Genomic DNA, 27,432 nt, shown 5'->3' with positions numbered 1-27,432 from the left:
TAACAATTACGGTATCAACGATGGTGGTAGCGGTGGTGGTGGCAGTGACGATGGAGAAGGGAAAAGAGAAATCGTGAGAGGGGGAAGAGAGGAAGAGAGAGAGATAGACGATAAGAGAGGAAGGAAGCGACCAAGGTGCGAGATAGATAGAGAGAACCGCAAATCGGAGGAGGAGACTAAGCCTTTGGGCACGGCGGCAGCTTCGCGACGTGATGGTCGTGCACGGCGGCATGACGCCCATGTCTTCAGTGCAAGCAGAGATGACTCGGATTTGATCGGCGTGAGGGCGTCGCTGTTTGAATCACCTCGACCACCACGCCGCACTGAACCATCTCTTTGACAAACCTCCACAGCCACCATCGGACCCTCATTGAGCTAGTCCAATCAATTGCCTTTTCGATCTGCTACGATCTGCTTCCATTTGCATGATGGCAGTGTGAGGAGGAAGTGGTGGGGGTGTGAGTGGTTGTAGTGGCGTTGCATAATTGTAGAAGGAGGTTGTGTTGAAGAGATTAGAATGATGGGTTTGATGATTGGAAATGAAGAAACTTTGGGGGTGTTGAAATCAGAAACGAGCATAAATCGAAATCTCAGTGAGGAATATTGAAGAGAAGGTTTCAATTGAAGTTGTTGTTCATGACCTAATATGCGAATCAAACAACTTCATGTAGGCTTTGGGTTGGTGTTTGCGACAGGGAAATCGAGAAATAGCGAAGAAGAAAAAGAAAGAGAAGATTGTGATATTGCATTTTTTAAGACATTTGGATATGGAAGTGCTTCTTTTCCCTATCACTTTCTTGTAAAATTTGAACTTTATTTACCCCTTTTGCAACCGAGTTTTACACTATTGTTTTTTGTTTTTGATGCAAACTTCTCATTCTTAGTTGTCGGTTGGTGTTGTCTGTGAGGAATTGGCCATTTGATAGCTTAGCTAGACTTATTTGCCTTCATAAACGGTTGTTTGGCTTTGCTCAATTATCTGCGTTTATTCATGAAGATGTCTGGGATGATGGTAATGAAGATGATGGAAGATTCTCAATTATCTGGATTTCTAGCTGAAAAGTAAAAAAAAAAAAAATTACGAGATTTATCTAAGTGGAATAAAAAAAATTAATTGAAAAACAATACGTTAGCTAAAACCTACACGTAAAATGTTACCTACATGGAGGCTAGGGGTGGAAATAGGCCAAGTCAAGTCATACTTTGCATGGCTCAAGCCTGACCCGCACTAGGTTTTCGTGGGCCAACCCTAGCCTGTAAGTCAAGCCCCAAGCCTGGCCTGCATTATGTTTCGTGGCCCAACCTAGCCTGTGGCCTGTCAACAAGCTGAATTTTAAGGCCTGACTTTCCTTATTATAAAGTATGGCTTGACCTGTGCAAGCCTACTTAAAAGTCTATTTAACATACCATTTCTTCTAAAGAAGAGAAATAAGTCGACGAGATAATAGGCGTTTTTATATATCATTGCATTTCCTTTTCCTTTTCAAATTAAAATTTTTTATATCATTGCATTTCAAAGAACAAAGCTCAGGTTTTTAAAACAATCACAACTAAAAATAAAAATAAGCAAATCATTTAATAACAATATGTCTTAACTCTTAACCATATAAATAAAACCAATAATAATAAGTTTCAATCGCAAATAAATCCATAACAATGGAGAAAAGGAGTACCACATTCATAATTCTTATTATTACTAGTGTTTTACCCGTGCACTGCACGTTGAAATTTTCTCTTTTTATCCCTCTGGCGGTCGTCCCTCTCGACATATCGCTTAAAATGTCCCGGCTTGATCAACTTGTCGATTTCCCGTTTCAAGGTCCAACAATTATCAGTATCATGACCTATCGAGCGATGGTACTCGCACCACTTGCTCGTATCCGCGTTCCTTGGCTGGTGCCTTGGTAATTCGGGCTCATCAACCATGTTCGTGGCCCTCGCGTCATGAAAGATATATGTCCAGTTTGTGTTGAGCACCAAATCCGCTTCGTCTTGCCGGCGAGAGTATTGTTGCGATTGCCAAGGGCGACGCCGCTCGTAATTATCCCTCAATGGATACAACTGTTCTTTCGATGGCTTTGTCGCCGACTTCCCCTTTTCTTCCTTGCGTCTACTGCCTTCTATTTTCTCGCTACCAAATTTGTCCCTTCCCAGCTGCTTCGACGAGACTCCATCCTTTTCCATTCTCGCGTGCTTGCGCTTGAATGCATCATCCTCCTCATCCAGAATATATGTGTTCGCCTGGGCATGCACCTCCGCCATGGACCGAGCGTGCTTCCTACTCAACTTGTTGTTCAACGCGCCTGGCAGCAGACCGTTCTTGAACTCCAACGCACAGGCGCACGACTCTATGTCCTCCACCTTCACCGACGTCGCACTATAGCGCGCCATGTACTTCTTCAATGTTTCGCCCTCCTGTTGGCGAATGTTGTACAAGTCATTGATTGTCACTTGTTGAATCTTGTTCGCTGAGAATCTTGTCCGCGTCGGAAGCTGCGATGATTACCATCTTCGTATTGAAATAAAGGAGGTGATCCTTTAAATCTGTCTCCTCGTTGTATGAGTCCAAAACCAACGTCTTCATGTTGTCCGCTGAAAAAGGGAAAAATCCCACCATCGTGTCAGCCTCACGAACTCTGTCATCCTGCTGCTCCTAGCGGAAGAAGTCGAGCTGCGCATGCAGGTGTTCATTCCACTGTTGTATGTCGCCAATGCTACGCATCATTCGCTGCCACTCTCCTTGAGTAACAGTCATATGAGGCTGTGGTGGAGAAAGTGGCAAAGCAGGCGAATGTGCTGGAGTTCCTGGCAGCTGTAACGCCCCGATTTCTCAAGCGTCAAGTAATTACCAAAATTTCGCAAATAATTTTCGCCGATTCATTTACTCTTCTTTATTTACTGATAAGGGTTCATTTTTCCTTTTTAGAAAACTCTTTATTATCACGTCCCCAGAAAACTTCTTTATCCTAACTCCGACGAAAGAACAATAAATATAAACAGCGGAATAATAATGATAACTTGAAATAAAGTCATAATCAACGTCGCGCATTAAATAACATCATCATAAAACAACCGTAGAAAATAATGTCGTGGCCACACCCATGTGTGGAAGAACCCACTGTGAAAGTAATCCGGTTACATAAAATAGCCAATTGCCTCCTCAAGTTTAGCAAAATAAGAAAATAAATAAATAAATGAAGTTCCAAGGACAGATATGCGCTCTCACTGGGACCCCCATGCACTCACTGCCCCTCTTGCCCCGCAGAGTCCTTCTTCGGAACCTCGACCTCGCCACCCCGTGCTTTCTTCCTCGGCCTTGGACCAACCTTCGTGTTGAATATCCAACGGGCACCACCACCATAAGGACGTCGCTTCGTTCCAGCATCCGCGTTCACTGAAGCGACAGACTCTTCACTATCCTCGTGCTTAACCGGTGACACTCGTGATTCTTCATCCTTGGGTTGAAGGAACCTCGCTGGCGGGTATGGCATGTCATAGATCCCTCCCCGAATCATCTGACTCTCCACTATGTTGCCGTCCTCGTCCTCCCCAATGATGCACACATCTCCGACATAGATCTTCCGAATCCCAGAGGTGTCGGTCCCCCAGGCTTCGTCATCGTACTGGTCCTCAAGTTTCATGGTCCACTGACGGACATGTGCCATCGTCGTCGTTCTCTTCATCTACCCCCCCCCCCCACAAATAAACACATAGCAAACAAGAAAGGGCCAGGTCAAACAGAAAAACAATAACAAATCACAGTAAGGAACAGTATATTTATATATATACCCCGTTTGGATAAACAGCTTAATTAAGCGCTTATGGTCATAAGCGCTTATGACATAAGCGCTTATTCATAAGCTATTTTTAAAAATTTATTGAAATAAATTAAAAATAAGCTGTGTATAAGCATAAGCTGTTTTTCATAAGCTATCCTGAGTAGCTTATGAAAATAAGCTGAAAATAGCTTATGGCAGACCATAAGCTGTTTGCATAAGCTCTCCCAAACACTAGCATAAGAGCTTATGCTGTCAGATAAGCTCAAATAAGCTCTTCCAAACTAGGCCATAACATATCTCTTATGGAAAGTTTCAAGTTAATTAGTCAATGCTAACGGATTCCTCACTTCACACAACCCACCAAAACTCCTTGGCCAATCACGTGCATCCGCAGAGGCACAATTCTCAGAGGGGGACTCACCGTCCAAGACCTCAATCACGTGGATCCACAGTATCCACCAAAACACATCACGTGCGTCCGCGGAGGCACAGTTCTCAAGAAAATCTCCCTCGCGTGCAAGGTACCATCGTTCTCATGGCCCATAGTCCACTCTAGACCTATGTCCATCTCAAATCTCATCATTAAAATTACACTTGCATGCGAGTCATGTCTCATTCTCTTTAAAGGTTGGCTCTATGGTTATCCTAGAGTCTTATTAAATCTTGCCTCAACTATGTTAGCACAATATCACATTCACAATGAATAAAGGGAATTACGGCTAGGTGAGCGACCCCTTATTCAATTAATTAATAAACACAATAATTACTTAAGAAATATCATGAATATAAATCTCATGCATCTCAACATATAATTCATAGCAATTCCATTAATCATAGCATCATGTGAACTTGTGCATAAATCGGAAGAAAGAATTTCACCAAAACCCTTAAAAAGAGTCTCGGCCATTTTCTTTTTAAAAGACAGCAGGAACAGCGCTCACTAAAATCGACCTACAGAGCTCGTTTCGCAACCAAAATTTTCGCAATACACATGTCTGGAAAGCTAATTCAAAATCCCACAACTTTCTAGTTTACCACATTTTCATCTGAAGACCGGAAATAGGTGATATCGGGCCATGAAGTGCGCTGTCTAGTGCAGAAAACTGGCAGGGTCACTTCTGCCCTAAGTTAAAATTTTGGAGATGCAAGTACAAGGTTTCAAAGCCATTTTCCAGCAACTAAGACATTTTATAATCATGTGGAATCATCCATAGAAAATATTTCAGAACCTAACACATCTCAAACATCATGTTGGACAATTAAGTTTCATGTCAAACTTAGCAAGTATTGCATGGGATCTTCACAAAGCATCAAGAACTAAAGCAAGAATAGCATATGGAATAACACATGGCTCATGGCAAATCCAGTAAGAACATGATCATATGAAGAATCCAGCAAGTTAATCCCAATATCCAACCCTCATGCAAAACCCTCCAACACAAACCTTTCATATCAAGTCATGGCAAACAATTTCCTAATGAAGCTACCCATCCTAGACCAGCCCTTACCTTGAGGGTGATCTGAATATAGAGGAAGTAAGGTTCAGAAAGTCGACTCCCCTTGTTGTCCAATGTTCTCTCCACGCGTTCCTCTTCCTTTCCCTCTCTCGCTCGCGTCGCACTCTCTCTCGCAGTCGCTCCCTCTTCCTCTCTTGCTGGCGGCGGCCGGCGGTGGTTGGGTGGGTGCTGGGGTGGCAGCCGGTGATGGTGAGGAGATGGTGATGATGGCTCTCTGTAGTGTTTGGTGTTTCACGTGTTTTGTTTTCTGTTTTGCACAGTAGGGAAAAAAAAAGGATTTTCCCCCTTTTGTTAGTGTGGCTAGGGTTTTCATAACCATAGCTCCCTCTTTTGCAATCCAAACACACTTGGCCCACTAAGCTTCCTCTTAATCTTCTGATTATGATCTCCTGAGCCCACTAATCAGCCCAATTAACACATTAAACAAGGCTTTAACCCAAAGTTTTAAATTAGAGTTCGCAAGGTCTGGACAGTTGGACCTTTGTCCATTAAATCATGAATATCTGGAGCTACAGCCATCGGATTAACGCGAAACCACTTGGAGAATTTTCTTAACTTAAAGGGCTACAACTCTCACGAAGGAAGTTTTCCTAAATGAGGTCGTTAATACCCTCTAAAAATTCACACAAGTTGACAGGAAGAATCTGTCAACCTTCAAACTTAACTTAAAAATTCATTTTATTCAAAGTTTTGCATAGATGGCACTAAGACAAGTCTAGGGCCTTACAGCAGCGAAGGTGATGGAGGTGGAGGTGGCGGAGACAGAGAAGGCGGTGGAGGTGGAGGAGGAGGCGGTGGTGGAGGCTGGTTCCCGCTTACGAACGCCGGAACGCGAGAAGCCTGCTCTTGATGCGCCTCCTCGCGTCACACCGGCGCCTCCAGATGAATCTGTCTGACATGACGCAGAGGTGAGATGCGCCTCCGCTCCGATGAGTCGCAACGTCTTCTACGACGGGTTTCCACCAAGATCGCCGGAAATCGACGACAACCGAATGCGAAATTCAACGGAGAAAACTGAGAATCAACGAAAATCTCAAGTAAAACTCAGTCGTGCAATCAATCCACGTGATCTGGGAATCGAAATTTTATCGATCCCCACAGACGGCGCCAAATGTTCCTAATATGAACATTGAGAGAGAGGGTAGTCCCTAGAATGTAAAGAGAGATTGCACAAGAGAGAGAGTAACTGAATTCCATGTGTGTATTGAGCAAATGAGCAAAAGTCTCTTACAATTGGTAACCGTCCCCTTTTCATAGGGGTGGGAGTTGGGCCCCCATATGCTAATGTCCATGGTGGGCCAGTTGGGCCTCGCTGGTTAGAGCCCAACCCACTGACCTAACGACCCGCCACTGGGCGGGCAACCCCCTTGGCGTTGCCTCACTAGAGGCTCGCCCAGTCCAATCATGATAACAATTGAACACTTTTTATATCCACAAAGGACTTGTAAAGAATAAAGAAGATTCCATTTTTGAAACACACATGAGAAAAACTACCATGAGTTACATAGCATGAATGCAATGTAAGGATATCTTTTTGCTTATTTTGCTCGCAGTCTGGTGTGAACATGCAACATCTTAACTATATATAACATTACAGATATTTCAATTCGTAACAATTGCAATAAATCCTAATAACTTCAGTCCCAAAAACTCAAGTATACAAATGCTTGAGACTGAAACAGGAGTAGAAATTCTAGACATTACATGCAAAATAGACCATAAGAAGGAATATTAAATTAGAATTCAGTGTTCATTAAGATCTTATCTAAGCAAATTATTATAGTCTTTTATTTTTCTACTTTGTCAATGACTCTAGGTCCTTCACCTAAGCATGAAATTTATCAATTCTGAACTGAAAAAGCCTGAAAATGAACTTCTAGTTCAGTATCTGTTTCTCTTGTAACAATGGATGACTTTAAAAAACATCTTCCCTGCAGAGAGAAATGAAAACAAACTACAACAAAAGATAGAATAAAATAAAAAAGTGGGGGAAAATGAGAGCTTCTACCTAATTTAAGAATTAAATGAAAATGAAGTCAAAATTTCAATTATCAGAGATTCGATAATAGAAGTATGAATTTTCCATCCTTGATATGAAAAGAAAAAGTTAGGATTTAGCATGAAATTGTTCTTTTTGCTGCTGGATAAATAGATAGTCAAAGAGAATTAAAAAAACATGTTGTTCTCATGCTAACAGTGACACCTTGCATAATAACAAAGCATATAATCATTTACAAAAATCTTTTAATTCTGTAGTGTAACACCCCGATTTTCGGGTGTCACTTTAGTAACTCAAAAATAAAATAAAGCGGAAAAGCAGGTATATTTATTTTTTCGTTTTCTTTTTAGAATAAAGGACATTTTCGAAATAGAGACTCAACCCCAAAGTGCGACAAACATAAACTAATACACAATACTATTACAACCCTGTTGTAACTAAAAGCATCGTCACTAGTATCCTCAAGTGACGGAAAGTAACTGAAAGTGGTGCCCGCGGGCAAACAAGTGCGACCCATAGTCAGAGTCATAAGCTTTATAAATACAGTCCTCCAAGAAAGTAAGTCAGCCTAGAACGGCCTCCAAAAGACCTCCTATGTCCGGCAAACTCTCTGTGATACTCATGGAAGAGAACCACACAAAAAGCTAATAGTCGGGGACCTACCCTGCCCCAAAATAAGAAATGACAATCAGAGCTATGACAACAACACCCCATATACTACACCCCTAACATTGACCCTCATCTGATCCTGCATGAAGTCCGGGTCCACGTCGAAGGCTCAGTAGTAGTCATTTCGCTCCGAGTCCTCCCCGAACGTTGAACCATCACGAATCAGTTGTTGAACTTCTGGCAGCAGGCCGACCGCCCAAACACAAACATACATACAAAGCCAAGGCGCGAGGGTCAATTCACAAAATATAATAGATAATACAAGCAACATGTGAAGAATAGGGGGTATATATATATGTTGTATATATAGATATAAGTTATGTATTGCCTACCCTAAGGTATATACATAGCATGTTATCGAATCTCTAATACAATTCAATCATCAAAACACATAACGATGTTTATCAACATCAAATCATCAAGACCCCAACAACTATAGTTAGAGTTCATGATATGTCATGCAACGTCAATCCAAAAATGTTCCAGAAGAAGTAGGCTGGGCACGATCGAGTCGGTCCTAACACTGGCCTTGTGTCGACCATATCCCTCGGGTGTCGCTTACAACCTAGACATAGTCGGATCAGTCCTAACCCTGTGGGTCGACTTTTTCCTCCGATGTGCCCGACATCAACAGGTCGATCCTAACCGTGCGGTCGATCATATCCCCCGTCGAATGCCCGAGGTACCCGAAGGAACCTTTCACGAATAAATGCATGAGTGCAATATGGTTAGCCAAACAACGACCGTCCTCACCAGGATACGCGTGTCTAGCTAGAGTATATTGTTTCTACTGTACCCGAAGGCATATTGTACCCGAGGTATACTGTACCCGAAGGTATATTGTGGTCATTGACCAAAAACTTGCTTAATCAGCAAAAGTGTTAATTGGCTCTACTGTACCCTAAGGTAAATGTCGATTCTGCGACAAAAGACAGATATATATAAAAAGAGTGCAATCACCCTTGATAACTTCTTGAGTCATCTGACTCATCAAATTTCGATGGTCAAAAACTGCTCAGCGAGCGAAAGAGTACCAATGTACTCAGGAACTTATAGTCCCCTAGCTTGTCTTTTAGATAGCCAAACAAATAAACTGCTCATCGAGCGAAGAGTACTTATGTACTTGGAAACCTATAGTTCCCCGACTTATCCCTTTAGATAGTCGAACCATAAAACTGCTCATCGAGCAAAAGAGTATAAACATACTCAGAAACTTATGAGTTTCCCCAAAACTTGGATTCGGCGACACTTCTCATTTTTCAAAACTAGTATCCAAGCCCTAAGCTTTTATCTGAGATTGTTATCATTATTTATAGAGTTCAGATGTTGTTTAGTAAATTATGAATTTTCCTTGAAAATTAGTTTTCATTTATGTTTGTCTCTAATCTTATGAGTTTAAAAGATCTCATCATCCCAAGTAACTCCCAGAGAAGGTCTCGATCCACTAAAATAATAATAGGGGTCCGAACCTCGGTTCGTCCCGTCAAACTTTCCAAAATCTCATCATGTGTATAACATAGCTACCTGTTTTCCCACACTCTGACGTACAACAGATATATGTATAATTGCACAACCAAGTTAGCACAATCCAACAATCATGGCACATATATCAACACATCCTAAGATTAACCATTTAGCACATAGCATATGAATCAATCAACAATTAATCAAAGCGATAAGCAAATCCCAATCAACAATGTCGGCCGAAGCTTTAGAAAACGAAGACACACGTCTTAATTAGTTCACTCGGTCGAAACCTCCAGAAAACATTTCCCAGTCAATCAACAATCAAATGCATAAACAATAAACCAAGTCGAATTGATCGACGCCTAAAACATTAGCTAGCAAGGTAAGTTTCCCTCAATTTAGCCAATTTCCATACTAAGGTGCAACTCCAATCCGATTACATCTTTGTTTGCCTGCGTCGGCTCGATTCCTTCCTTTGTGTAGCTTTGATGCAAGGTGCTTCCGTTTATCATACATTTCACAAGCATACTTAATGAAATCACTAATCGAGCTACTTACTACTCAAGTCTAGAGCTATGACTTCAGGCAATTGACTCGAAGCGAACACATGTTAAACAACTCTTTTTCAGTCAACAACTATAGTAATTAGTAGAGTACCTTATCTCTTTTTGAAATGAAAACCATTTTGTAAAATAAATCGCAACTCTTCACTAATCAACTGTTAAACTTCGATTTTCACAATAACAATGAAAATGTTTATTTTTCTTTAAAACTTGCTTACTCGAGGCTAAAACATATACAAGAGTTGAAGACTTACGAAAATCAAATTTCTGAAACTTGTCGGTGAAGAGTCGTCAGAGAAAATTGCGGCTCACGGGGTTGACGGAGAAATTATCGACGGAGACACAAAGGAAGGTTGCTCCTTCATCCTTTCGCGGTCAGGAATTCAACGGCGCTGTCTGTTTCCCCAAAGAGTCGATGATTTGCCCAGAAAGTTCAGCCGAAGGTCGACGATGGTCGTCGGGGTCGTCGAATAAAATGACCCAAATATGAAATTGAAAATAGGATTTTACTCTCCTCACGGCAAGGATCGTAGCAGTATCCTCTGTTTTTCCATCGGTTGCCGGAGTTGACCGGAAAAAGCTCCCGAAGGCGGCAGCGGCGGCGGTCGACGGCGACGGAATGACGAACCGGAACATGGGTTTTGTTGTGGGCGTCACAAGGGTTCCAACGGTACTAACCTCGCTGTGAACGGAGGTCCGATGACATCGGAATCGAAGGTCGAAGTTGACGACGTCGGCGGCGTCGTACTCCTCTGTTTTCACGTTTTTCTTGCTCTGTTTTGTTCACGGTGGCTGTGGCGGCTTCACGCTGTGATGCGGTGGTGGTGTGGTGACGTTGAGCTCATTGATTGGTGGCTTTTCCTCGCCGGAAACGGAGGACAAAGGAGTACCCACGGTGGTGGCTTGCTCGCGGCCAAGGAAAAGAGGAGCGGCAGTTGCTGGTCTTGGTGGTGTGGCACGTTGAGGAAGGCTGAGTAGTGGGATGGCCTGTCTCGTGAGGAAAGGAGGGTGGTGGTGGTTACTGGACCTGCGGTGGTGCAGCCATAAGAGAGGAGCTCGTGGCTATTGGGCTCATGGTGGTAATGGTGGTGCGGTGACTTGCTGCAAGAAAAAGAAGGCAACGTGATGGTGTTGCACAAGGAAGATGAAGATGGTTGACGGTGAAAAGGATATATGGCATGGTGATTTTGGTGAGGAACAAAATGATGTGGGTGTGAGCAGGAGAAAAGAAGAAACGCAAGTGAAGAAGGAGGTTGCGGCAAGGAGAAATAAGGAGAAGAATAAGAAGAGAAAGGAAGAAGAAAATGTGTTCTGCAGAGGAAAGAAATAAAACGTGAAGATGTAAGGGAGAAGACAATAGATATTTGTTGGTAATCAGAAAAATCAAATGGTCATCCGAGCATGTGGGACGGGGAGGAGGGAGAGCCAAGTAAAAGAGAAGATATTTTAAAATTGAGCACAAATTGATTTAGACACAAGAAGATTTACCTCATAGAGTTAAGAGAAAAATGTAGAGATGATATATTACTATACCAAAAGTTATGAGGAACTTAATGAAATGATAAAATATAAATTATGATCACTTTGAGCAAATTAAAATAATTCATAAACAAAGAAGTGAGTAAGAATTAAGCCAAAGAATAATTGTTAGACAATTAGAACAAATATGACGTTGTCATATTATGCAATTAAGCTAAGTATTCTTTCCTAAAAGGTCGATACTTGTTTCAAATTCATTTTAAATGAGAAAATAGCTTGAATGCAGTCGGCTTCAAAATGCCGCAGCACTACTTTTTGCAATTGATGTCGGATGAGAAAACTTCCTTCTGAAGAAAGATTAGAAACATCGAAAGAAATCGGTATTGACGTGTGGAATCTTCGTTTGAGGCTCTGAATAGAAAAAAGTCTTCATCGACAGTTTATTTAAGGTTCTTGAGCTATCAGGAACTTAGTTTCGGCAAACCTCCGAGAATTGGAATCGGTCGTTCGTACATTCCAGGGTTTCGTGTCAAAATACTTGTCATGGAAAGGAATAAGAGAAATTCTTATATTCCTCTGAAGATTTTTTTGAATTTCGTTTCTACAATGCTTTAAGAGCATATTAGCCCTTTACTAACGCTTTCGCCCTAATGCAGAAGTGAATAAGGCTCGTGCTATAATCTATAGCGACTATAGTACTATTTTCAAGCAATTTCCTGAACGTTCTTCTTCATTAAGTCATCCAACACAGCATTCTCCTTTACCAGGTCCTTTTGCGGTTAAACCGATTCTACTCGTGGGTTGGAAAAATAATTAAAAATAATTATTTAAATCCAAGTCTGAAATTTGGGTCTTACATGTAGCTAGATTCAAAACATTTTCCACGGCTTTCTGTTGTACCAGAAGTCAGAACAGCCATATCAAGAAAGCTGTTTTTTTTAAGAGAGTTGTTTTTCATTGCAATCTACAAAAAAATATACATCAACATTGGATGCATTGCTAAACAAAACTTTCTCCACATAGTTAGTACTAAAGGACTACAAAGAAAAAAAACAAATAATGCAGAACTTTATGTTTTTATTTTCCTCACCATGGTCCTTATTGGGAGGAAAAATATAATAAAAATAATATAATAACTTACACATTTTGTATTTATCATCAAACCAAAACTTGATCTTGAAGTGGAGACGTATACATAATGCAAATCTGATCTTTCCAGCCAAGTCTACACATACCTTGTTGACTATAATGTTAATAGCTCCATCCATGCTCTACCTCTTCCCCGTCGTTGTCCTGTCTGGAATCCATATCATCTAACATTGTCCCTGCCAACATCAGTGAATTAACATTAAGCCTAATAAATTGCATAAAACAATTATCTGTAAAAATCTCCCATCTATTAAGATTTCATTTTCTCTTAATCAAAATCTGTTTTTTTTATTATGGACAAACTTCATTATTGAATGAGGAATGATTCAGCCCGATTCTATATGTAATCGCATAAGGGTGGCCGATAGGACAATTATCTGTATGTACTATGGGTACTATTAGCTAGCTCAACGTCTAATTAAGAGAACAACTTTGGAGAAACCTAACCTAACAGTGTTCTACAAAATAGCAGCAGAGTTGTAGTGAGAATTATGAATGCTTCAAGGGAATATTATGATGAAATTACAAGCAACAACTAAAACTTCTAATGATTTGAGCAAGAACCTCAATAGAATGTCAACTAAAATCAATAACCTCATTAAAAGGGAAGATAAAGGTAAAATCCTTACCTAGTAGACCTCTAAAAACCCAGTAAATATCCATTGGGAACAACTCTTCAAATGAATCATTTTCTTGAACCTCAATAAGCATCAAACCACCTAAAGAAAAAAAGACTAAAAGATATTTAAGGAGCTTTACCTCATAAAAAAGATTAGTCTATTGCTCATTGACTATGCTTCCTACTTAGCATCCCTTGAAGCATATATCTCCGCTGGTGATCTCCCTTTGAGGCATGCGACAGTGTTCAAACTCTCATCTTGTTCAAATATTTTGCTGTTGAAAAGACCCATCGAACAATATGAGGGGTTGCAGTAGAGGCGGCACACCACTTGAGCTTCGTTTTTCTTATGAGACTCGATGAAAGAGATGAGGGAAGGGGGTGGCAGATGGCGATGTCGCTGATGAGGGGTGGTGGTGGACGAAGAGGATGATGGTGGGGATTGGGGTGAAGAGTTCTAATCTGGATACAAGGGGAGGAGGGTTCTGATATGGAGATGAGGGAGAGAATTGGATTTAAATTTCTAAAAAAGACTTATGACCATGAAGTACAAGAAAAAAGAAATAAATAGGAAGAAGACTTGAAAATATAGCATTAAAAAGAGTGAGAGAATTTTCTTCTAATTAGGTGAGGATATGCATTGGGAAAGTTGAGTTAGTTTCAAATTTGAATCTGAAAAGGAGTACATGAATCAAGGAGCTTGTTGAGAAAGGAATTGTAGTGAGTGGGAGAGGTGGGTGGTTAATGGGGGAAGGAATTAATGAGGGAAGATAGTGGGAGAGAGAAGAGAGATGAAGATGAATAAAATATTCGAAAATAATAGAGAATGGACGCGTGGCAGGATGAGGGGAATTGGGGAAATAATAAAATAATGGAAAAAATTCTTGGAGTTAACACAGTAGCTAATAAAATCTTCTAACCTTTGTTGTTTTAATATTATATAAATATTTATTTATAACATTAATAAAAATAATAGATAAATAAGTCGGCCTATCAAGCCAAATAGACTTTTATGATAGCTTAGGCCTGACCTTTTTAGTTAATTAAGCCTTTTAAAAGGCCTAAGCCCAACTTTTTTAATATATAAGTCAAGCCTCTCATGAGCCAAGCCACGAGCCCCTGTTGGACCACCTGACTTATTTCTACCCCTAAGGGTGACATGCCATATCAGCAGTGAAATTCTGGTTCACGCACAGGACAGATGTCGAACACAATATCCAGGACAACGCATAGAATGCAGGGGACATATGTTCTACACAATGTATAGGACAACATTTATAACGTACAAGAGATAAACGACAAATGCAACACATTATTAAAATGGCAAAAAATAAAGAAGAACATAGAGGATTGGTAACTCAGCTCGGTGCAACGTCACCTATATCTGGAGGGTATCAACCCGAGAAAGATAATCCACTATTATAGAGAATCAAGTACACAAGGTCTTAGATGAACAACCCATGTTCAAGGCCCTTCTTACCTATTCCTACTAGTGACTTATTACTTAGTACTCCCCCTAAGTATGAGACCCCTCTCACTTTCTCTCACAATCACTGCCACAGTGATTGAACATACAAAAACAATATAAGATGAAGAGATTACAACTTAACTAAAACAAACCAACTCTATGCCATATGATCATCAATGGAGGCAGTAAAGTGGTGTACAAATAACACAATAAGAACTCACAAACACAACCCTAAGAACACCATTAAACGGTGTCCAACGTACACTTAGTAACTAGGGTTGAACTTCCTTAAATAGTCGTTCTTCTACAGGTCTTGATCTTCAATGGGTTGAACGAACAAAGAGTTCATAAACTAAATATGGAACAAATCTTTTTTTTTTATTACAAAATATGGAACAAATCTTGTTGTCAAAGATTTGATCTCAAACATATTTTCTCCACAAAAACAAAAGCAGCAGCAAATCTCTCTTCAGAAGATTTGTTCACCTAATAAAATAATCACCCCATATTAAATCTAGAACAAATCTTTCAAACCAGTAAAAAATCTTATCAAATAAAATTTGAACACAAAAAGATATAATCTTCTACACTTTAAACCAAATCAAATCGTCTTCAACAGATTTGATTACATTTGATTTTTTTCCAGATATACATGCAGAAGCTTCTTCAACAATCCTAACTTATTGATCACGCTGTTAAGTTCAAACGTGTTACAACGTGTTTCAATCTTATTTTGATCCTAACAATTTTTATAAATACTTCTCTCTACTAAAATCTAATTCCAGATGTTAATGACATTTTTCAGGAAATATATATTATAAGGTCACATGCTTCAACGAATATGTCTAAGCCTTATAAGGAAAAAGAAGTTTACGCAAGATATGACCGCATCGTCCAGTAAACGAGGAAGACACTTATTCTGTATCGTCTCATGCCACGTCATACCTCAAAATTTCAGAAGAAGCCTTCGAGCGGGAAAGTCAAAATTGTATCTCAACTATTTGTCCCATGCTTTAGTCAGAAGGAAACTAATCCGGTCACGCGCAAGCTGATTTACCTTTGAAGAGAGAAGTCTCGGTGACCAATGAAAAGGAAAAAGGACAACACGTCAACATCACATTTCCAAAATGTCTCTCTTCTGCAAAGTAGTCCAAAGCTATCGCCACCTACTAGCTGACAAAGTACACCTTTTTGGCTAAAGGATAGCTTTGAACAGCAGCATGCATTTAATGAAGCTGCCAACCGGAGATTTGAATCAACGGTTAGATGACACTCACAACGGCTACAAACAACGGCCAGATTTTGTGTCTCAACGGCTACACAACTAGCAAGATCATATATAAAGGACATATCTGAAGATTGAAAAAACAAGAAGAGAAGAATTTATTGCAAGAAAAGAAAGAACTCAGAGCAATTACTCCAAACATTCTTCAAAGCATTAAAAGCTCACAGCAGATTTCCTAAGAGTCAAATCCGATCTCATACCTCTGCTAAATCAAGAGAGAATATCAAACCTTAAAAGAGTCAAATCTCTTCTCTTACTTCTCTCTTAGATTCTGAACTCTTGTGTGTTCCAACGTCCTTTCAGAACCCAAAACACTTGAGAGTTCCAGTGCCATAAATTGTCTACACTAATTCTTTTAAGAAGAGATTTCTTGTAGAGCCAAACAATCTTGTTGATTGTAGGAGGAGTCCTGTACAATACTTGGAGAAGTCCGTGATAATACTAGGAGGAGTCCTGTACAATACTTGGAGAAGTCCGTGATAATACTTGGAGAAGTCCTGTACAATACTTGTATTGGAGAAGTCCTTGATACTTGCTATTGAAAATCTTGGTGGTGGCCAAGTACTGGACGTAGCCCAATCGTTTAGGGTGAACCAGTATAAATTCCTGTGTGCTTATCGTTCTGCTTTATTTACTTACTTCCGCTGCACTAAACGGTTTTTGAAAAGTCACCAGAACAGTTTTCTTAAGAACTTATATTCTCACTACAAAAAATCCGGGTTTTAGCGGCGGTTATTTTTGTCTTTAGCGGCGGTTCTAACCGCCGCTAAATCTCGCTTAAAACACTTGGCGTCGGCTAAAAAAGCGACGTTAAATTTGGCGACACTAAATATTTGGTGGCGGTTGTGATAGCGTCGCCTAAAACCGCCGCTATATTTTACGTTGTGTTTTGGCGTCGGTTACAACCGCCGCTATATATAGAGTAGTGCTTTTTTATTTTCGTCATTTAGTGGCGGTTGGAAGCGCCACTAAAGCCTAACTTTTTTTTGCGGATTTTAGGCACTTTTTTTTTTATCTGATTTCTTTTTCTACCAGTACATAAAAAATCAAATATTTATAGACATCATATATGATAAAATTGTAAATAAGACAACACTTTTTAATTGTAAATTAAATTTATATGGCAACATATATATATATATATATATATATATATATATATAGGTATCATTTAAGCACTGTTGCCAGTACCTGATAAAAAAATTCATTTTCAATCTAATCATACCTCTCACTCTCCCTATATATATATATAGCTATGTGCCTATGTCAAGCAAAGGAAACCATCAAAGATGAACATCAAAGAAAAGGTTGCAGACTACGTTCCGTTATGTAATGAATTTGGTAAAACAATCAAAGATGAATTTTTATTGTAAACAAGACTACTTGTAATTGTTACATATGATTCTGACATGGAGTAGATCAAAAGAAAAACTGAAATGCACAAGGTTCATAAAAGTAAAAAGACGTTGTTTCTACAGGAGACTTTAATTGGACTCACAGAGGGTGTAATTGAATTGAAACAGAATTTTTTGAGCCCAAAGCATGTATTCTTCTGAAAGCTTCACCACCTAGCCATCTTTACCTCCAACAATTAATTTGAATGCTTGAGAGGATGAGAGGATGATGAAGAGGTGAGAATCAACATCGATATAAACAAAAGAAAACATATAGAAATTGGTGATGAGACCATAGTAGTCAATCCCGGATAGCGGCGCGTAGCGGCCGGCCCCAAAAGTGGGATAGCGTGATAGCGCATAGCGGGATGGCCGCTATTCTGAATTTTTTTATGTAATTTTATATCATTAATAGTTTAATACTATATACATATAAATAGCAAACAATGTCAAATATTGCCTAAAATTCATAACATTCATAATAGAAATAAAAATCATGAGTCTTGAACAATAACACACAACTAATAACTTCTCAAAAGCAAGGTAAAGAAGTCGAATTTGCAAATCTGAATGAAGAATGAAGCTTAATTCTATCAATTTTGACCTATAATGGCCCTGAGAAGTCCTAACATGCCCATAAAAAGGTTCCCCAACAATTTAAAACGAAGGGGCTTGAGTCATTTTCTCCTTCGTTCATATAGCGCCGCTATTTCCCGCTATTGGCCGCGATCTGCCGCTATTTTGGCCGCTATTCGCACCGCTACGACCGCTATTGTGAAGTTGGCCGCTATTTCATCTCAATAGCGGCAGGGAGCCGCTCCGCTCCGCTACGCCGCTATAGCGCCGCTATTTGCCGCTATTGACTACTATGGATGAGACCTCATAGACTTTGGCTCAAATGTTCTATACTCTGGAAATAAAAAATGGTATTAGTAGAATAAGAGCAAAATTTGAGTAAATAGTGACTTTGACTCAAACAGAAATTTCATGTTATTCTCACAAAATTTGAGTAAATAGTAACTTACACTGGTACATGGGCATGGTAGGAACAGAAAGAAGCTTTTCAATGATAAGAGCACCAAAAACCTGAAAATTAGCCAGTCTTAGATATTGATAGATCAATTTTCATAAAGTGACTTCATACATGTTTTTAAAATTGCAGCATGAGAAACCAAAGAGATTCTTATAGCTAACCTGTCATGCCAATTTGCTCATATAAGCCTTTCCAACATCAGAAAATTAAGAACATAAAAGAGAAACTGTCATTGGAAGAGCAGCAAGGAGTGAGTCCCCCTTATGAGAAAAAGAAACAAACTGAAAATATTAAAAAAAGAGGCCCTTTGCATTTGATAGTTGTTCAGCATGAGAAGCAATTGCTACTTCTTTCATAAGTTTTCATTAAACAGGAAGCATATCTACATATATATGGATTAACTACCTCTGATTTTCCAAATGTAAAGAAGTATGGTTCACCTTCTGTACGTGATATTATCAATTTCCATGCAACATGCAACTGCCTTTGCAGAAATCCTAGAAATGACCAAACAAAATACCATCAGACTTCCACAAAAGCCATTTTACATCCTGGTGAGAAATAAGGTAACAAAAATTTGTTTTACCAAGCCTTTACTTCTTAAGGTTCTCTTAGAGATACCTAACCCTTCCCTTCACATACCTCCTGTATCAAAAGAGTCACTTGTTGAAGCATAATGTTATTCAAGTAATAACCCTGTGTCATAAAAAACAAAAACGAGGCCACTCATACTTAAAGAGATTCAAAAAGAATGTGAGATCAAAAGGCGTCAACATATATCACTGACTTCAATTCATGCTTTAATTCCTTGTCTTACACCATGAGGGACCTTTGTTGAAATGTGCTGCTCTAATTCTAAACCAGTAAATAATCAATAATCTGATACTCAAACAGAATCTGATACTCAAACAGAACAAAAAACTAAGAACTACCAGAGGTCCAGAACCTAGCAACGCAAAGAAAAGAGGAGCTTTTTGCTTCCTATTGCTACCTACAAAAATGAGGCAACAAAGCCATTCCAATCAAACCAAGCAAAACACCATCCCTTTCAAAAAAAAACCCCACATACCCAGGAGACCAGTAAGATTAAGAGCCCTTGCAAACATATAAACACCAGCAACACAGCCTCAAAAGCCAAAAAACATTCCAGAATCTCGTTAATCATTAAGAGGCCTTAACAAGACCAATGCTAAAAAGGTACCAATCTTTACAGCACAAGGGGAAAACCAGCAAAAGATCCACAAGAAAAAATAGGATAACAACACCACGAGTCTCTCTTCAGAAGCAAAACAGCACAACCCCAACATTCCAGACTTTGTAATTAACAGAGAGGGCACCATAGCTGACTAAATTTACAAAGAACCCAAACATAAGGTGGGTTTTTTTACCATTCAACAGCGAGAAGAAAGGACCTTTAACCTTTGCCTTAAGCCAAATCCAAGATCGGTATTGAATCAAGTCCAGAGCCGTAGAGAAATCAAGATCCCCTTCCCTGAAAGTCACTTTGTTTCTAAGTATTACCTTAATGGTCAAAACCAAAACGCAAAATAGAGAGATCAATTTCTAAACGGCGTGCCAAACAACAGCAACTAAAATTGAACAAAGTCAAGGTCCAGAAGTGTTATTACCTGAGGAAGAAAACCCAGTGCAAATGGAGATTTTTGGCGAGTAGAAAGCGAGCTGGAACGACGAACAAAGATGGAGCTCGAGGACATCGATGAAGGAAGAGATCCGAGGGTAGCGATGAGGAACTGAGGAGGCTTTGAAGCGATGAAGACTCGACGAAGCTGTGGAGGAGCTGGGGACGCGGTGAAGCTGGTGGTTCCTCCTCCTGCTCGTCAACAACGATATGTGAAGCGGTGGAGCGGTTTCAAGGAAATAGGGAACGTGGATTGGGAAATTTGGGGGAATAGGGTTTCAATTGTTCATTTGAGGATGGCGGGGATTTAAAATCGTGACCGCTGCTTGGAGCGAAATTTTGAGAAAATTCTAATATTAAAAAATAGCGGCGGTTTAAACCGCCGCTAAAATACAAACCTTTAAGTTAACTTGGTGCGTTAGCGGCGGCTACCCCAACCGCCGCTAAAAAACCGCCGCTAAATTCCGCTTTTTTTGTAGTGTCTTTTCATAAACTAAAGTTTTAACAAGTAATTTTTTTTTAAGAACACAATTCAAACCCCCCTTTCTTGTGTTACTTATTTACATATCAATTGGCATCAGAGCTTAGGCTCTAGAACTAACATCTTAACAGGTGTAGAGTAAAGATCCATGGCAGAAAATCAAGCTATCGCTACGGGCTCATCCACCAACAAGCCTCCTTTCTTTGATGGAACCGAATATCCCTACTGGAAGACGCACATGCAACTTTTCATAGAATCCTCAAACTACAAGTTGTGGGATATCATTGAAAATGGCAACATCGTCTACAAAGATGACGCTGGTGAACCCATCAAGAAAGATCAGCTGACAGAAGCTCAACGCAAAGAATATCAACTCAATTCAAAGGCAAAACTATTTCTCTTATGTGCCTTAAGCAAAGCTCAGTTGGACAAAGTTGATGGACTCGCAACTGCCAAAGAAGTATGGGAAGCTCTAGGGCTTGCCTATGAAGGTACAGCAAATGTACGTCAAGCCAAAGTAAGTTTACTAGTGGCTGAATATGAAACCTTCAAAATGAAGGAAAATGAAACCATTGATGAAATGTTCGCAAGATTTCAAACCATTATCAATGGTCTTCGAAATCTCGATCGCACATACGCACACATTGATCAAATCACAAAAATACTGAGGTGCCTTCCTAAAAGATGGAGACCCAAAGTTACTGCTATCCAAGAAGCAAGAGATCTTAGCACACTAAAACTTGAAGATCTCCTGGGATCTCTGAAGGTTCATGAGATTGAACTTTCTCAAGATGAAAGCCTAAAGAAGCAGAAAAGCATCGCCTTCAAAGCTAACATCTCCAAGAACAGTCAGACGAAAGAAATGTCTGATGAAGAAGATTCCTCAGAAGAACTGTCCGATGATGAGCAAGCATTGTTCAACAGAAAGTTCAAAAAGATGTGGATCAAACAACAAAGAGGAAAAGGCTTGAAGAAGGACAACAAAAGAGAATCAAGTCAGAAAAAGAAATCCTTTCCACACAAAGGTGAAAGCACCTCAACTGCAGACAAAAGCAACATTACATGTTTCGAATGCAAAAAGCCAGGTCACATCAAACCAGACTGTCCTAGACTAGCCAAAAAGCCTGTCAGGAAACCATTCTACAAGAAGAAGAAAGCTCTAGTAACTGGCTGGGATGACTCTGAAAACAACTCTGAAGATGACGAGGAAGAAGAAGATGAAGAACCTCTATTCGCTCTCATGGCTTCAGTAGATGGATCAGATGATGATGAAGATGATGAGATTTACTTAACAGAACGAAGGAAACGCCAACAATGGTACCTGGACAGTGGATGCTCGCATCATATGACGGGAGAAAAGTCTATGTTCCCCAAGATTCAAGTTAGATCTGATGGTGGATTTGTAACCTTTGGTGGAAATCAAAGAGGATTCATTGTTGGAGAAGGTACTGTTGGCAAGGAACCTCTTCCAGTAATTAATAATGTCTTGTTAGTTGAAGGGTTAAAACATAATCTACTTAGCATAAGTCAATTATGTGATAGTGGGTTCACTGTTTCCTTTAATAAAGTGAAGTGTAGTGTTACTGATTCCGATGACAAAATCATCTTTGAAGCTCAGAGACAAGGGAATCTATATAAGACGAACTTGGAAAACCTAGCAAATCAAAATGTAACTTGTCTAGTATCATCAGAGGATAATACATGGCTTTGGCATAGGAAGCTAGGGCATGCATCCTTAAGGACCATTACTAAAATCATAAGTAATGACTTAGTACGTGGTTTGCCAAAACTATCTATTAAATCTGATGCTACATGTTCTGCATGTACTCAAAGCAAACAGCATCGTACCTCCTGTCGTGCTAAAAACTTTGTCAGTACTAGCAAACCTCTGGACCTCTTACATATGGATTTGTTTGGTCCCACTAGGGTAGCTAGTGTTTCTGGAAAAAGATTTTGTTTTGTCATTATCGACGACTACACAAGATTCTGTTGGGTCTACTTCCTAAGAAGCAAGGATGAAACATTCCAAGCATTCAAGATCTTCAGCAAAAGAGTTCAAAATGAAAAGGGCTACTGCATCACAGCCATTCGCAGTGACAGAGGAGGAGAATTTGTAAATGAAGATTTTGAAAATTTATGTGCACAAGAAGGTATCAACCATCAGTTCTCAGTTCCAAGGACACCACAGCAAAACGGTGTAGCTGAACGGAAGAACAGATCACTTCAAGAAATGGCAAGGACAATGCTCAGTGAAACTTCCCTACCAAAGTATTTCTGGGCTGAAGCTATTGAAACTGCATGCTACATTCAGAATAGAATATCTATGCGACCCATGTTGAAAAAGACTCCATATGAACTATGGAAAGATAGAAAGCCTACTGTATCGTACTTTCATCCATTTGGATGCAAGTGTTACATTCTCAACACCAAGGACAACATCGGAAAATTTGACAATAAGTCTGATCAAGGAATTCTCCTTGGATATTCTTCTCACTCCAAAGCCTATAGAGTTTATTACTCAAGAACAAAAGTCGTTGAAGAATCTATCAATGTCAAGTTCGATGATAGTTCAGTCAAGGCCGTTGATCGTTTAGAAAGAGATTTTCTCAATCTAGACCTATCAGATCTTGATGAAGCAGATGATGACACAACAAGAGCTCAACCATCAGAATCAGTTCATGAAGATCAATCTCCGTCACCTCCTGCTACTATTCCTGAACAGTCCGACCAAGTCATAACTTCAAGCGGAATCTCACTTCCAAAGGAGTGGAAGTACAGAAGTGATCATCCACCAGAGCAAATCATTGGAAGTGTATCAGAAAGAGTAAAGACCAGATCAGCATTCAGAGAAGAATCAAACAGCGCATTCATCTCAGAGATTGAACCAAAGAACGTTGAAGAGGCTCAACAAGATGAAGGATGGATTCTGGCTATGCAAGAAGAACTAAATCAATTTGAAAGAAGTCAAGTATGGACCCTCGTTCCAAGACCAACTGGAAAATCTATCATTGGTACTAAATGGGTCTTCAGAAACAAGATGGATGAAAATGGGAAAGTCACTAGAAACAAAGCGAGACTAGTAGCACAAGGTTACAACCAACAAGAAGGAATTGACTACACTGAAACGTTAGCACCAGTTGCAAGAATTGAAGCAATAAGGATACTCCTAGCTTTTGCATGTCAACACTCCATCAAGCTATATCAAATGGATGTCAAAAGCGCCTTTCTGAACGGAGTAATTGAAGAGGAAGTCTATGTGAAGCAACCTCCAGGCTTTGAAGAACCATCCACTCCAGACTACGTGTTCAGGTTGAAGAAAGCTCTGTACGGTTTAAAACAAGCCCCAAGGGCTTGGTATGATCGTCTAAGCAACTTTCTCATGAAGAATGGTTTTTCAAGAGGAAAGATTGACAACACCCTCTTCAGGAAGCAATTGAAGGACGACTACATCCTTGTACAATTGTATGTTGATGATATCATCTTTGGTGCAACCAGCGATAAACTGTGTAAAGAATTTTCTACTCTCATGCAAAGTGAATTTGAAATGAGTATGATGGGAGAACTGAAATTCTTTCTGGGACTTCAAATCAAGCAAGAGAAAGACAAGATCTTCATACATCAGTCCAAGTACATAAAGGATATGCTCAAGAAATACAACATGCACAAGTCAAATGAGATGAGTACTCCTATGTATCCCAACACTGTTCTGGACAAAAGTGATGAAAGCTCACCGGTTGACCCAACATCGTACAGAGGGATGATTGGTTCACTTCTCTATTTAACGTCCAGCAGACCAGACATAATGTTTAGTGTTTGTCTATGTGCAAGGTTTCAGGTAAACCCACAACAATCTCATCTTAGTGCTGTTAAGCGAATCTTTAGATATTTAATTGGTACTGCTAATCTTGGTCTATTATATGAGAAAGGTGAAGATTTCAGGTTGAAAGGATTTTGTGATGCGGATTATGCTGGTGATCGAGTTGAACGGAAAAGCACTAGTGGAGGATGTCACTTTCTGGGAAACTGTTTAGTATCCTGGACAAGTAAACGTCAAAGCACTATTTCCTTATCCACTGCTGAAGCTGAATATGTGGCAGCAAGTTCTTGTTGTACACAACTCCTATGGATAAAGCATCAACTTGAGGATTACAACATTCATGAAAACAATATACCTCTTTTATGTGATAACACAAGTGCCATCAATATTGCCAAGAATCCAGTTCAGCATTCAAGAACAAAGCACATTGAGATCAAACATCATTTCATTAGAGATCTTGTGGCAAAGGGAAACATTGATATATCTCATATACACACAGAAGATCAACTTGCTGACATACTCACGAAACCTCTTTTAGAAGGCAGATTCTCAGATCTAAGAACAAGGATAAATATGCACTCTGCTCAATAAAAGGTATGGAAACAAAGGTTTCTATTTTGCAGGTTTCGCTCTTCAAAGAACATCCGCACTGTTCTATCTCCTCACTGTTCAACCAGTAGATCAAATCGTTCAACAACTCTTCGTTCAATGAAGTTGCTCTCAGGAAATCTATATCGTTTGGTTACCAGCTGGCAAAGACATTGTTTAGTTCAACGCATCATTACTCTTGCACGTGCTACAACAGTGAATTTTGAAAGGTCTCATCACATTAAATGCGAAGCAGTTATCTTTCTTACTTTTAACGCACGTGGTCTCAACTGCCCAATTGTTTAATAGTTTCCCTCTCATGAAAAGAAAACCGCCATCTGCACAACACCCAAAACTGCCATTCCTTATTCCAAATCAAATATATCCAAAAGATTTCCTTCTCTCTCTTTCACCTCACTTCATTTGTAACTCACTCTCTCTCTCTTCCAAGCAAAGAAACCCTAAGCCTTCTCTGCAACTTCCTCTCATTCCCAAATGGCCGGAGTTCTTGCTACCTCTTCCAAAGCCCCTTCCAAATCTAAGGCCCCATCCAAGAAAGGTGGTAAAACACCTTACTCTGCTGAAGAAATGGAGATCATCCAGAGGAGATCAGAGAGGATCAACTGCCAACGTTTTGTTCAACTCAAGGAGGTTGGAGCCGTGAAAACTGAGAAACTGGGTGACAACTCTCTTGTGTCCCCAAGGTACTTTGATCTGAAGGTGTTTGCCTTCGTGAAGATGGCTGGGCTTGCAGACTTACTTCATCAGGACTGGGAGACGGTGTACACCATGGCTCAGCGCGAGGTGTATGTGCCTTTGGTGAAGGAATTTTATGACTGTGCTGTTGTGATAAATCACAGACAAGTCATTAAGTCCAAAGTAAATGACAAGATCATCTCAGTGACTCTCAACGACATGGCTGAAGCACTGAATGTGAAGTTGGAAGTTGGTGAAAAATATTCCCCAAATTGGTTTGCGAAAGTTGATGACTGGAAGTGCATTTGGAAGAACCAAGAGGAACCACTGACTGTGGAAGTGAGCAATCTCATTGATGAAGTAAAGTTCAACAATGTCGTGATTAGCAAGGTTGTCTTACCAAAGGATGGTGCAAGAAATTATGTAAATGCGCATGCAAGGTACGCATTGTACAAGATCTTGAAAAGAGTGAAAATTAACCTGCACACTTGATGTGGAACTACTTGATCAACTATCTAGAGAAAAGCCAAGGATACCTTCCTTTTGGCTCGCTGCTGACTGTTATTTTCGAGAAGAAAGGTATTATCAAAGAGTTTCTGGAATCAGAGGATCGCTTGAATGAAGATGTGATCTTTCCTTCACCGATCAGACTGGGAGATGTGAGCAAGATGAACATTCCCTTTGATGCCTCTGATGTTCCTGAAGAATACTTGCCCAGAACAAGGAAAAACACCAGAGGAAAAGAAAAGGTATCTGATGAACAGACTGTCCAGACAAGGAAGAAAAGTCTGACAGAACTGTCCGATGTGTCAAAGAAGGAACCGTCCAAGAGAATCGTTCCTGCAGCTCTCCGCATCGCACCGTTCCCTGAGGACGAGGAAGAACAGTCCGTTCCAATCAAGATTGTGAAGAGTGGTGAACCCTTGCATTCTCAATCCAACCCCATCGCTTCAAGAACCAGATCAGGAAAAGGTTCTCCGCCTGTCAAGAATGCTGAACCCAAAAAGCTAAAGAGATTGAGGAAGCAATTTGAAGAATCTCAAGTTGCTGTTGGACCACAACCTGCATGTCAGCAAAGGAAGATTCTCTCTGCTGAACCTGAGGAGTCCTTCTTTGATGAGGACATTGTCCTTCACACAAGGTTAGCAAACTCTCTCTTACCTTATCAAGAAAGAATTGTCCAACAAAGAATTTCTGGATTCACTGTTTGTTGACAATACTCAAACACCACACTCCTCTCCAACACATTCACAACACCACACTGAACCATTGCCAAAACTCCCACCAAACACAAACCTCAATGAACCCTTGACTGAAACAACAAATGAACCATTCACATCTCAACCAAACTCTACCATGAACATTGTTTTCATCACTGACCAAATTGTCGTTGCACAAGAGAATGCCTCTGCATTCCAACTTGTTCAATCTTTGCCTAAGTCATTGATTGCCGATGAGCATATGACTTCTACTCTCAAACCGTTCACGAAAGCAAGCACTCTGACGGCAAGCAGATCCGGTACTGTTCTCTATTTTTCTCAAGAAAGAAAGAGGCGCCTTCAGACGCTAGTGTCCTCTGCCATCCAACGCAGACGCACCTTGAGGACTACCAAGGGATCGTTCAAAAGCTACCTGAACCTTCTGGCAAGAAAGATTGACAAGTCTTCAGGCAATCAGCTCACCGCTACATGGAAACGACAAAAGGGTGACAACTACATGTTCCAACTTCACGCTTGCAAAGTTCCTGATCCAGACTTCTGGAAATTGAGTGTCTCTGAGGGATATGTTGG

At 40.1% G+C, this 27,432-nt stretch overlaps 2 long non-coding RNA genes across 13 annotated transcripts; both read right to left on the bottom strand.

Annotated features, from left to right (window-relative positions):
• Positions 1 to 7,595: 7,595 nt before the first annotated feature.
• On the bottom strand, positions 7,596 to 11,446 carry LOC130745134 (uncharacterized). The gene is made up of 2 exons (XR_009021545.1): positions 10,249 to 11,446; positions 7,596 to 8,141 (listed from the first exon to the last, which is right to left on the bottom strand). It is a non-coding gene; the product is annotated as an uncharacterized LOC130745134 (long non-coding RNA).
• A 6,396-nt stretch (positions 11,447 to 17,842) lies between these two features.
• LOC130745132 (uncharacterized) lies at positions 17,843 to 20,358 on the bottom strand. 12 transcript variants are annotated; one of them, XR_009021544.1, is made up of 8 exons: positions 20,050 to 20,357; positions 19,810 to 19,913; positions 19,354 to 19,412; positions 19,008 to 19,276; positions 18,827 to 18,918; positions 18,583 to 18,681; positions 18,414 to 18,474; positions 17,843 to 18,298 (listed from the first exon to the last, which is right to left on the bottom strand). It is a non-coding gene; the product is annotated as an uncharacterized LOC130745132 (long non-coding RNA). The 12 variants fall into 12 exon arrangements; XR_009021540.1 differs by having other exon boundaries at positions 19,008 to 19,412; positions 19,810 to 19,942; positions 20,050 to 20,358; XR_009021541.1 differs by having other exon boundaries at positions 19,008 to 19,117; positions 19,209 to 19,913; positions 20,050 to 20,358.
• Between the last annotated feature and the right edge of the window lie 7,074 nt (positions 20,359 to 27,432).

Source organism: Lotus japonicus, chromosome 3 (genome assembly GCF_012489685.1).
Source record: "Lotus japonicus ecotype B-129 chromosome 3, LjGifu_v1.2".
Classification (NCBI taxonomy): domain Eukaryota; kingdom Viridiplantae; phylum Streptophyta; class Magnoliopsida; order Fabales; family Fabaceae; genus Lotus; species Lotus japonicus.
Note: the sequence above shows the minus strand (reverse complement) of the source record. Positions and strands in the feature narration are given on the sequence as shown.